This window comes from Engystomops pustulosus, chromosome 10, assembly GCF_040894005.1.
Source record: "Engystomops pustulosus chromosome 10, aEngPut4.maternal, whole genome shotgun sequence".
Lineage (NCBI taxonomy): Eukaryota > Metazoa > Chordata > Amphibia > Anura > Leptodactylidae > Engystomops > Engystomops pustulosus.
The window spans coordinates 7,872,066-7,879,808 of NC_092420.1; positions in this window are offsets into that span (position 1 = coordinate 7,872,066).

Sequence of the window (7,743 nt, forward strand, 5' to 3'; positions counted from 1 at the left end):
TCTGGGGTATAATACAGGATGTAACTCAGGATCAGTACAGGATAAGTAATGTCATGTATGTACACAGTGACTGCACCAGCAGCAGAATAGTGAGTGCAGCTCTGGGGTATAATACAGGATGTAACTCAGGATCAGTACAGGATAAGTAATGTCATGTATGTACACAGTGACTGCACCAGCAGCAGAATAGTGAGTGCAGCTCTGGAGTATAATACAGGATGTAACTCAGGATCAGTACAGGATAAGTAATGTCATGTATGTACACAGTGACTACAGCAGCAGAATAGTGAGTGCAGCTCTGGGGTATAATACAGGATGTAACTCAGAATCAGTACAGGATAAGTAATGTCATGTATATACAGTGACTGCACCAGCAGCAGAATAGTGAGTGCAGCTCTGGAGTATAATACAGGATGTAACTCAGGATCAGTACAGGATAAGTAATGTCATGTATGTACACAGTGACTGCACCAGCAGCAGAATAGTGAGTGCAGCTCTGGAGTATAATACAGGATGTAACTCAGGATCAGTACAGGATAAGTAATATCATGTATGTACACAGTGACTGCACCAGCAGCAGAATAGTGAGTGCAGCTCTGGGGTATAATACAGGATGTAACTCAGGATCAGTACAGGATAAGTAATATCATGTATGTACACAGTGACTGCACCAGCAGCAGAATAGTGAGTGCAGCTCTGGAGTATAATACAGGATGTAACTCAGGATCAGTACAGGATAAGTAATGTCATGTATGTACACAGTGACTGCACCAGCAGCAGAATAGCGAGTGCAGCTCTGGGGTATAATACAGGATGTAACTCAGGATCAGTACAGGATAAGTAATGTCATGTATGTACACAGTGACTGCACCAGCAGCAGAATAGTGAGTGCAGCTCTGGAGTATAATACAGGATGTAACTCAGGATCAGTACAGGATAAGTAATATCATGTATGTACACAGTGACTGCACCAGCAGCAGAATAGTGAGTGCAGCTCTGGAGTATAATACAGGATGTAACTCAGGATCAGTACAGGATAAGTAATATCATGTATGTACACAGTGGCTGCACCAGCAGCAGAATAGTGAGTGCAGCTCTGGAGTATAATACAGGATGTAACTCAGGATCAGTACAGGATAAGTAATGTCATGTAGTTTCTCTTTAGTAGGATCCTCCGCTGGATGATTACAGGGTGGTTTTCTATAAGTCGGGGGCTTGGTCTGCGCTCGTCAGGTAGAGCTCAGCTCTTGATGGGTGAAGGATATTTGTAGTGAAACAATGGCGTCCTCCGTGCTGCAGTCAAGCAGTTAATGTTGGTAATGTCTCTGAATCGCGGCTGTGTCTCATTAAGCCATAGAGTAGGACGCTGGAGTCAGGTGGATTTATCTAGGTAATAATCAGTGACTTTTCTGAGATCTGAATAGATTGCAGCGTGAGTACTGTACTTTACTCAGCGGCGCCATTGACATGAGAGAGAGATGGCAGCCCCTCCATTCAGAGCGGGGCGCGGCGGCTCTATCACCAACCTATCATTACTACTATTATTTACCGCTCAATTGCTAACGACTCCACAAATAATTATGACATGACTTGTGATTTTCTCAGTGAAATTGCAAATGAGCTAAATGTCTGCAGAAATGGTGAAGACGCATAAACTTCCTCCATGGCGAGTCCGGGCGGAGGATGTGGACGCCTGACAGCTGCAAAAGCGTCTCCATGTGATGCCAGGTACAGGCAAAGTTTCATTTGATGCTGATAGTCGCTTGCTGTCAGTGAATATGAATGTCTAGACGCTGACCATGTCCTAATACTGCTGTGCTCCTAGCTCTCTGCATTGAGGTGTTGCACAGCTGCACTACTCTGTTTTGAGGAATTATTATTGCATTGCTTCTAGTGGATTACTACAGCAGTCACTCAGGACAGGGTGGAGGAGCTGTAAGAGCATTTAAGTGCAGAGAGCTAAGAGCACAGCAGTGTGAGTACACACCCTATTGCATTTCTTGTAGCCAGTCAGGTTCAATGAGCTGTAGACTGTCAATGAGGTTTGCCAAATGTGCAAGTCTGTCTAAGTAGCCATGATCCTCGCTCTGTGCTCTCTGCATTTATCAGCTTAACATCGCCTCCACTCTACTCTGAGTAACTGCTGTAGCACTGCAGTTTTTACTCTGAGAAGCATTCTGGGAAGCTCTAATCCTGGAGGATAAATGCATATATCACAGTCCTGCTGCTACTAACAACATACACAAAGATCTGATTGCACATCTCTGTTTCCCATCTTATCCAGACTTTTTATACTCTTGTGGATGGCTCTTTGTGACCCCCGGTCTCTGTAGACCCTTCTACATAAACATGGCCGCTCCACCTGAAACTTTCTGCCCATTGCTACTTTCCTGATGGAATTATAATCCCTGCTTTTACATCAATAATAGTTAACCATTTAGCTCCCTTTAAGGCTGCAGGCGGCCATTATAAGGCAGTCTCATTAGTTATACACGGCAATAAGGCACTAGGTAGGGGAAGTGAAGCGGAGGGCGATGATAGCCCTGATGGCAGGGATGTGTAATAAGAGCGCTATTAATGCCTCCGATGGCGGGAGATGCCTGCACTGCCTAATTGGCGTCTAACCATCTCCTTGTAGCGGGTGATTCCATACGCGTTAATTGCTGAGCCGCTGATTGACATTTAATAAGTCTGATAATGAGCGGCCGCCTCCTTACCGCTGCCCGCCTATCACGCCAATTTAATGCCTAAACGCCAGGCGCAATTAGATTAAAAACAAAGCGAGAGTAATGTATCGGAAAGAGACGAGACCTGCGCATCGCCACCCGTGAGGACGGCAGGGTGTCAGTGACAAGACACCAGCCTGGACCTATCTATCAATATACCAGGAAGAGGCAGTGCTCCAACATTAAGATTAATGATTCTCTATTCTGTGATACAACATTTTGGAGTGGGCAGCTTTTTAAAAAAACACCAAAATGTTGCATCATGGAGTAGAGAATCTCCGCGTGTTTCATCTCAATCCTGGAGCGCTGCCTCTTCCTGGAACTTGCACAGACTAAGGGTGAAGACACACGTGGCGTTTTTAGGCCGTTTTTGGGCCGTTTTTAGCTTTCAGATCGGAAAAAACGCATGCGTTTTTGAGCAGTTTGAATTAAGATAATTGGTCAAACCTGTCAAAAACGCATGCGTTTTTTACGATCTGAAAACGCACTAAAAACGGCCCAAAAACGGCCTAAAAACACCATGTGTGTCTTAACCCTAAGGCCGGCGGCACACGTGGTGTTTTGAACCCGCTTTTGGGCCGTTTTTAAGCAGTCCGTTAAAAACGCAAGCGTAAAAAAAGCATGCTTTTTATTATAACGCGTCCGTTTTTGACCAGTTTTTAGATAATTGAGAAGACGAACCCTTAGGGTGAAGACACACATGGCGTTTTTGGGTCGTTTTTACTAAGTGCGTTTTCAGATCGTTAAAAACGCATGCGTTAAAAAACGCATCCGTTTTTTAAAAACGCATCCGTTTTTTGAAACCGCATGCGTTTTTGTCCGTTTTTCCGAAATTGCGCAATGAAAAACGGACAAAAACGCATGCGTTTTCAAAAAACGCATGCGTTTTTAAAAAACGGATGCGTTTTTTAACGCATGCGTTTTTAACGATCTGAAAACGCACTTAGTAAAAACGGCCCAAAAACGGCCCAAAAACGCCATGTGTGTCTTCACCCTTAGGCCGGCAGCACACATGGTGGACTGCTTAAATACGGACTTCTTAAAAACGGACCATAAACGGGCTCAAAACGCCACTTGTGCCACCAGCCTTAGGCAGCGGACACGCGGTCGGCTGTAGCCGGGTGGACACGCATCGGTCACGCTGGAGGGGAGGAGAGGTGAGGGCTGCTCTCCCCTCTCAATAGATAATAGAGCCGCACAGCCAAAAATAGCGCATGCTACATACGTCCCCCATATGTTCATATGTGAATGCAGCCTAATCAGGGGCTATACAGCTAAGAAGCCACCAATAGTGAAGTGCTTTTTCTATCTCATATCTATAATAATAAAAAGTATAATTATTTCTTTATCTATATAGTGCACACAGATTACGCAGCGCTACACAGATCAGTCCCTGTCCCCATGGCGCTCACAAACTAATCAATCTACCAGTATGTTTTGGAGTGTGGGAGGAAACCGGAGGACCTGGAGGAAACCCACACAAACACGGAGAGAACATACAAACTCTTTGCAGATGTTGACCTGGCTGTAGTGCTAACCACTGAGCCACCGTGTTGCCCATATCTCATAACTGTCTATCTCTTTATCCCTATCATTTTCTCTATTTGCATATTAAAATATGTTTTTCCATTGTGAATTCTGAGACACTACATCTAAGCGTTGTAGACCTTTTCAGTGTGTAATTATTAACCTTTTTTTCCACCAAAACTGTTCTCCCCCTTCAGACCCCTTGGTCCATTAGGAGCTCATCGTCCAATCAGGGCAGGAATAGGAGCACAATTCACCCCTGTGGCTGCTGTTTTTGTGGTAAGCTTAGGGCCGCCATTGGTGGACGTGTGCGTGGAGCCTTAGGGTGAAGACACACATGGCGTTTTTAGGCCGTTTTTGGGCCGTTTTTACTAAGTGCGTTTTCAGATCGTTAAAAACGCATGCGTTAAAAAACGCATCCGTTTTTAAAAAACGCATGCGTTTTTTGAAAACGCATGCGTTTTTGTCCGTTTTTCTGAAATTGCGCAATGAAAAACGGACAAAAACGCATGCGTTTTTAAAAAACGCATGCGTTTTTAAAAAACGGATGCGTTTTTTAACGCATGCGTTTTTAACGATCTGAAAACGCAATTAGTAAAAACGGGCCAAAAACGGCCCAAAAACGCCATGTGTGTCTTCACCCTTAGTCAGCACTGCAATGCTTTCCTGCTATTATTACTCCAGGAAACACTAAGGACCACATTTATCAGGGCTTTTAGTACCTGAAATCCAGTGTACAAGCCCTGATATAGGCACAATTGCTGGCACACACGTGAAGCTGGGCATGCCTGGCGGATGAGTGGGCCGTTCCTGTGCATTGCCTATAGGTTAGATCTGGTGGGTGCCCATCATACACTGGTGCACTACTTACTGCTGGTGTATGATATATGTGCCCCATATCCTGCCTGGTGCTGGTGACATCTGGGTGGCCCTCGCTCCCCAAATAACCACAGAAAGCTTTGAATGAGCTCTCAGCCAGCGCCTTAAATTAAATTTCAAAACAGTTTAATTTCCTAATTGCTTGGTTATTTTGTGCAGTTTATTAGTGGAAGTAGTTCCACAGGCGGAGGCCGGGCCGGTAATGCAGAAAATTGGCATTTCAGCTGGAGGGAATGGAGCAGAACACATCGGGCGCCCGCACATGGGAATACTATCCAGAATAATTAAACAGACGTTGTGGGGATTCTTAGTTCATCCTAAGGTGCACATAAATCTCAGGTATGTGATGGTGTCGCAGCAGAGGGTAGGCTGCCCAGATGTATAACGTCCACCCTGCATTGGTGCCTGGGTCTTAGGACCCTCGATCTGGAAGATAAGCAATCAAATGTGAGAAGTCTGAATCTCCATACCTCTCATTAAAGAGATTTAGATCCAAATATGCCACTGTATCCTCCTAAAACGGTAGCTGGCAGGTGCTGGAGTATTAGTATGTGCATTGTTGCAGGTTAAGGCTCGCAACTTTTTTTTGAAATTTGACCAGTGTCTCTTTATATGGTTATAACTTTTGAACACTGTTACTTATCAAAGCGATTCTGAGATTGTTTTTTCCCCACATGTTGTACTTCATTTTAGTGGTAAATTTTGGCTGATACGTTTTGCGTTTATTTACAAAAAAAGAAAAAATTGATGAATTTTTAGAAAAATTTGCCATTTTCCGCGTTTTCAGGCAGATAGATTTAACACCTAAATAACTTGCAGAATAACATTTCCCATTGTCTACTTTACATTTTCATAATTTTTGAAATGTTTGGATAATTTATTTTGACGTCACGCGGCCTACAAATCGAATAGCGATTTTCCGTATTTTCGGAATTGACTATTTTGGGGATAAATACTGTTTGAAATCAAATTTTACATATTTAGCAACAAAACCGCCTATACAGGCAGTCCCCGGGTTACATACAAGATAGGGTCTGTAGGTCTGTTCTTAAGTTGAATTTGTATGTAAGTCGGAACTGTATATTTTATCATTGTAATCACAGACAGAACTTTTTTGGTCTCTGTGACAATTGGATTTTAAAAATGTTGGGTAGTCATAAAAATCAGGATTAACACTAAAGCTTCATTACAGACACCTGTGATAACTGTTACAGCTGATCATTGTAGCCTGGGACTAAAGTACAATAAATTACCAATATCCAGAGGTCCGTTTGTAACTAGGGGTCGTATGTAAGTCGGGTGTTCTTAAGTAGGGGACCGCCTGTATAACCAACCCATTTTCAAATCTGCACCCCTCAAACTATCAGAAACAGCATTTACAAAGATTGTTAACCCCTTGAGATCTTCATAGTAATTGAATCAAAATGGCGGTGAAATTTAGAATGGTCAAATTTTGTCGGTTATACGTTCATCTAGCCCTAAAATTTACACATTTCCAAAAGATAAAAAGAGAAAACTCACCATAAAATTTGTTCTACAATTTCTCCTGAGTGCAGAGACCCCCCACACGTGGCCGTTACTTGTGTTATGGGGGCACAGCAAGGCGCAGAAGGGAAGGAGCACCCTGCAGCTGCCAGGATTTTAGTTTCCTCATTGGCCCCTTTTGAAGGCTATAACATTTTCGCTTTTCCGTTATTTGGGCCATGTGACAGCATTTTTTTTGCGGGACGAGATGCTTTTTCCAGTGTTACCATTTTGGGGTTGGTATCACCTATTGTTGAAAATTTTGGAACTTTTTTTGAGGTCATGAGTAGAAAAGCATCAATTCTGTACTGGATTTTTTACTTTTTTTTTTTTTGTGTTCACCGTATAGCCTAATAATCCTGTTATCTTTATTCTATGGGTCGATACGATTACGGGGATACCAGACATGAATATTTTTTCCTATGTTTTACTAAATTTGCCAAATAAAACCCTAATGTGGGGAAAAATCTATCATTTTTGCATCGCCGTCTTCCAAGTGGCATAACATTGTTACGTTTTTGGCTACAGAGCTGGTTGATGGCTTGTTTTTTGCGGGACATGTTGTTCTTTGCAACAATATCTGGAGTACATATGTTTTGTTGATCACTTTTTATTGCATTTTTAGTGGGATATAATAGGTAAAAATCATAATTTTTGGCGGGTTTTTAACGTTTTTTTTTACGGCGTTCATCATATGGGTTCAATAGTTATTTAGTTTTATTTTATGGATTGTTACGGACGCGATGATACTATATATGTGGGGTTTGTGTTGTGATTTAGACTTTTTTGAGTGTTATATGTCTCTTTATATGTTTTGGGGCTTATGGGCATTTTTAGTGATTTATAAAGTAATTTTTTATTGAAAAACATTTTTTTTTACATTTTTTACATGATCCACCATGGGATATGAACAAGCAATCATCTGATTGCTTGTTCTTGATAATACTCTGCAATACTAATGTATTGCAGGGTATTATCAGTGCCAGCCTATGCAGATGCATAGGCTGACACTTTGCCTTTAAGATGACGTCACAGACGCCATCTTAAAGGTAAACCCTCCAGGCTTCTCTGGGGTCCCGATCGGACC